Raw genomic sequence first — 6,209 nt, 5'->3', positions numbered from 1 at the left:
CGTTGTATTAATGATACAAATCTAAAAAACGTTTATATACAGTAAACCATCATTATTTAGATGAACAATTACATACACTCACTACGTACAAACCCTTGTTATACCATAATAAACTATATTGAATATGAACAAACTTTCCATGCGCAGGAAGTAGGCGGGGCTAATGTGTTTAATATCAACGGCCTCTGTTGCTGACAGTGTTTAGAGTGCACCTGCTTTCCCACTCTTTATTTTTTAGTGCCCGAACTATCAAATCTTACTCACAACGTTGTAGGCACATTTTATAATAACCGAAGTAAAAGGTAGGTTTTTAATTTACAAAGAATGCTGACAAAGCAGGAACAATTAAATAATCCTGTAGTCCCAAAATTAAACGGACATAAAAACATTCTGGAATGGCATTCAATACCTACTGTAATACAGATAATTACAAGACAAAAAGAACTTTTTATATAAAACGTTTTTAAATTTTCTGTTGAATTATTATGCTCAATATGCTCAAACTTGTACTTGATATAATATGAAGTAAATAAAAAATAAACAAACAAATATAGAATACTGAAATGTCATTTTGACATTTCATTTTGATTTACATAGTAACGCACGTATATATTAATAATTTAGTTACTAGGACCACCCCCTTAGCAACCAATAATAGTGAATTGGATTACGGATTTCTTCCGAAATAACTTTCCATACAAAACAGAATTAACTGAAAATTAATTCAATTCTGCTTAAAGACGGCTAAAAGTATTAAAAGAATGCATTGGCATCGTGTTCTGATATATTCAAAATGTTTCAAATGTCTAGCTAGTCGGGAAGTTAGTTAAAAATCGATTGCAAGATTTGTACTGGACAAACAACCACCGGATAAACAAGAATACGAGCTAATAATAACGTTGTAAAATTCATCAGTTGCACAATCTTGTAAACCTCGTAAATTCAAAACATTTTTTTTCGTTAGACAGTAAAAACCGTGTAATTTTAATTTGAAATTGATTTGTACACTAATTTATAAAGTGAAAATGAAGAACAATCTCTCTATACGTTAACGATTCGTGGTATTTAAGAGATTTGTAAATTTGCCCACTGCATTTACGCGAAATATTAAGATTTTTTTTGTTTTGATTATTGAAATTATTGGACGTGTTTTGGGTGCAAGAATTTTACACAGGTAGATCTTTGATAATATTTAAAATCATGTCCAATAAAAATCTCGATTGTTTTAGTTATACAAAATATACATATGGTATCATTTTCTCTAGGCATATTCCAAACTCTTTGGAACAAATATTTATCAAACGATAATAATAATAGTAAACTCTTATTAGGGTACGAAGTAAATATTTATATCAATAATTAATATAAGACATGTATACATCAGTGGCGAAGAGTGGAGGTAGGCTGTTAAAATCCAACATAAATAGTGCACATTAAACTTGATTTACTAGTTTTTATGAATCAATTACATCTTAGACTATAGAATATACTCAATTAAACCTTGCCTAAACCAAACTATAATAGTTTTGATATAATATATTATGGGCGATGCGACAAAATAGTGCACACTTTTTTATTCATACTTATTTGTTTTCGTTTAATTAATAATACATAATATTACACATGTTGGCTATTTTTTTTTTAAATTCTTGAAGCCCTGCCTAAACCAAGCCATAGTAGACAAAAAATATTATTCTAACTATAAAATATCCAAAATTATGTAAGTATCGTTTAGTGCCATTATTTTAGAGATTTTATAGATAGACGATCATTTTTTGACTATTATCTATTATGGCTTGGTTTTCGCAGTGTTTAATTTAATTTTAAAAAAACTAACCAATACCATATGAAAACTGTAAACTTACTTCAATGAAAACATATACGTAGGCACCCATGACTGACAATTTTATTGTGGACTATTTATGTCGGATCTTAACAGCCTACCTCCACCCTTCGCCACCGGTATAAATGTATATCTTAATAACATATAACATCAGTTTGTGTCAAAAATTTTTTAATTTTTATGGATATTATAAACTATTTAAGATTCTTGCATCCATTGCTTGCATCTAAACATTTCAATAAACAATCTAAACATACATAAACTTTTTATTAATTTGTGTCCATTCATTGGACAATAATTGCTGTTTTCCTTTATTTTAATTCTTTTTTACCAAAATATGACGTTTTTTTCTGTCTCATAAAAAAAGTTGTTTTTGGTTTATGCAGTTTCAAAAATAGAAACATATTATAAACTTAATACATTTTGCATCCAATCGCTTTCTTCTGACGTTTGAATACAGTTTTCTCGGTGAATCTCAGTAATGCAGCGGTTTGTCTGACGTGGAAGAGGTAGTTGGCGGAGAGGGGGTAGATGGGAGAAGAGGTAGACAGCGACAACAAGTCACCCAGCGCGCGAAAGTCGGTCAGTGTGGCTCTGAAACTGTGCTACTGAGAAGTTCGAACCGGATCTTTCAACTGCGCGCGGTGACCAACTTTTCGGTCACATCACTGCATACGTTTTTATAATGGCTTCGACAACATCGGATATTATAAAACAATTGACAGCGACTTCATAAATACACAAATGAAACCATATAACATTCATAAATGCTTTATGTTACTTTAGGGAAAATAACTACATCAAATATATTCCTGATTATTCGACAATGTAACTTTAGTTGTTCATCACTTTACGTCGAGATCACAATTTTTAGTTGTTCGTTATTTAAATTTGGTATGACGTCCAACTACTCAGTTTAGCTTTTTGATATGGATACATGATTAATAAACACAGAACTGTTTTTATGGTTGTTTATTGTTTCAAATCGATTTTAATATTACATGATAGCAGTGGCGAAGGGTGGAGGTAGGTTGTTAAAATTCGACATAAATAGTGCACACTACACTTTGTCAGTCAAACGTATCTGTTTATTGAACTAATACTTTAATGTGTAAATGGTATTGGTTAGTTTTTAAAATTCAATTAAACCCTGTCTAATCCAAGCCATAGCAGATAGTAGTCAAAAAATCGTTTATCTATAAAATATCTCAAATTATGTCATTAAAGCTTTTAGATATTTTATAGATATAAGAATATTTTTTATCGATTATGGTTTGGTTAGGCAGGGCTTAATGAATTTAAAAAAACTTACCAGCACCGTCTCTTTCTCATAAATGAAATATGTCTCTCCTTGTCGCACATACGTACTTTTAGATATATTTCATTTGATCGTAATGGAATGCGATGCTCTGTTTGCAATGTGCATTTATAATTTATGACAGGTACTTAGATGAAATCTATTTACTGGATAATGCTACCGATTTTCAAAATAATAACATTTTAATTAGATGTCATATTGATGATTCAGGGTATAGCTGAAATATGAAGATGACGAAGTGCATATTAACTGAAATATTTGCAGTTTAACGAGCTCGGTAACCTACGGTGACATTACAGTAACGAGAGTGTTGTTACTTTTTACGTGCATTTTTGCAGCGCATCCCTATTGGACGATACTGTCTGTGAACAGTACCTATACTATGAAGAATAGTAAACAGTGTATCAGTACAATTGTTTCCATAACCGAATAGAGTGAATTTCTATGGGTTCTGCCTACTCAGTTATGTGCCTATGATGTTATTACTACAATAATTATGTATTTGGATAGTCAGTATTTTTTTTTGTTAAAATAACACATATTTATAATTACAATACCTTTTAAAATCAATATTACTACAATCACTAATGTTATCGAAACACGACAAATAAATAAATACAATATATTTAAACAATGCTGCAATATGATTAAAATATTAATACGCCATTAAGCCATTACACATTATTCTATTATTGTAAGGGTGGGCATTAATCGCACATTGCGTTAGTCAAAATTCACAACAACAAAAAATATTCAAACATTTAAAATATATAGGTAAATGAACTTAATTTTGACAACTAGTCACATAGAAAAAGGAGGAAATTCACAAAGCGAAATAATATTTTCACCAATGGTCAGCTAGCGACGTCAACATATTTCAGATCTGTCAAATAAAGTATGATATTACTGTATAAATTGTCGTTTTAAAAATACTATGTTAAAACATTATTTTAACTGCAAAAAAGAGCAAAACATATTTTCCGTCGATCTATTCATTTTTGAGTTATTTAACATATATAACGATTTATTTCCATATTGAAAATCTACCATTCCACAATTATTGTCTATCACTTGTGAAACCATCCATTTCCGATGTGAATTTCATTTTTTCAAATGTAGTCGGAACTCCGTAAAAACAGTAAGTATAAGTATTTAATTTTGCGAATATAATATATTCTCCTTATTATAACCGCATTTTGAATGTTAAGCTTAGTGGTCACCCCACTGCGAAAACACGTACACACTCTCAGTCAAGTGATATAGCATTACCCTTCTGACATGTCACGGTAACATTTTTACTCTCTCTCCGTCATGTCCGGTTATTTTATCTGTCATGAATGAGCCTCTTAATTATGATAGTATATATTATTATTATTATACTTAGAGGCCTTAATAATGCACGCATAATTCTGTATCACAGAGACATATTATTACTTCTCACAATATTCATATAATTCATTATTTATCTTTACTATTGTTTTCTTTTGTGCATAGTTTAACACACACATATCAATAGTTTTATAATCAATAATGCATGACCAGTGCCACCGCAAGCAGTACAGCCACCTACAGTCCTACAAACTTATCTGAAGAACGGATAAAAATGGAACTACTATGAAGCCATGTGGACGCCATATTGAATACGTTATTCCACTGTCAAATTCTGTCCAGTTGCGAGTCTTGATTGGGTAGTTTTCAACGGTGGCTCCCCCCATTAATTCTTTAGATAAGTTTGTGGCACTGTACGTGACAAAGCAAAATGTCAACCCTAAGAATAATAATTTGAGGGCACATTCAGCGCTCGAAATGGAATATTTTACGAACCGGAGCGCTCGATCTAATTGCATGTGTATTTTATAAAAATAAATGTGTTTGGTTGTTATATTATATGGAAAATTTAGCTCAGACGGTCAAATTAATATGACAGAACGAGACGGAGCGCTAATTTTGAGGATTTTACGAACCGGAACGACGCTCCTGTCCATTTCGAGCCCTGGGCACATTGTCATAAATTATGTCAATATGTAACTATCTTAACATGTATTTATAATTATGTACCTATTATTCATGAAAATCTGGGGGGTGCCTATTTTTGCCGCTGCTTTGTACAATAATGCGGAGCACCTACAAATTACGATAAAGAGTTATGAAATTTAATAACTATATCATTTTAGTGTTATGTGGAGCATCCGGGTGCCAGGTTGTTAGCGGACGGAAAATATCCGAAAAAATATTTAAAAAAAATGTTAAAAATATATAATATTAAATACGATAACAATTTAATCAACGTTATTATTGCCGCCAAATGACGTCATTTACCAAAGGGCGCCAAATCAAAGGATTAACTCAAAATATATTAAAATAAACATAACATAGGTACTCCGATTAATGAGTTTAAAATCTCTGATCTATGACTATATAATGCATACCTAACAGTTGGGCCAGTGTCATATCATAATAGTATGTAATGAGTAGTAAAAAAATCGCATGCGGCGCAATTTATCTCCTTTTATTAGATTTTTAAAATAGCACTTACGTGCCCTCCAAATCTACCTAGCCCTGTGCTTCATCGATACGTATCGATATTTTAAAATCACTTTAAAATGTGTTTTATTAAAGTAAAATAATTTATGGGTACATCAATTCTTTTGCATTTAGTTTGAGGGCGGCGACCATTTTGGACTGATACTCGGGAGGGAAACGCTTTTGGTGCGGCCTTGGATATATCGTAACAGAAAATATATGAAACCTAGAAAATTGCAACCACTGACTGGAATGATTGTGAGTCGGTTACCATTTTTAGGACAGCTATGGCGGTTTATCCAATAGACGCATGATCCCTTGAAAACCTCAAGTGTTGTATCTTTTGATGCATAAGATTTAGACTTTGATGTATTCTTGAAAACTATCTTTATTTTAACATTATTTCAAACCAAACTGCGAATAGGACACCCCTTTTATGACACGCAACAATATGTACGCTTCAAACGACTCCTTCGATAGTAAAGCTGATTCTCCACGCATTTGGTTTACGATGGACACCACGGT

This window comes from Rhyacophila brunnea, unplaced genomic scaffold (genome assembly GCF_057557595.1).
Source record: "Rhyacophila brunnea isolate RB1 unplaced genomic scaffold, BYU_Rbru_1.0 scaffold_20, whole genome shotgun sequence".
In the NCBI taxonomy this organism is placed as follows: Eukaryota; Metazoa; Arthropoda; class Insecta; order Trichoptera; family Rhyacophilidae; genus Rhyacophila; species Rhyacophila brunnea.
Note: the sequence above shows the minus strand (reverse complement) of the source record.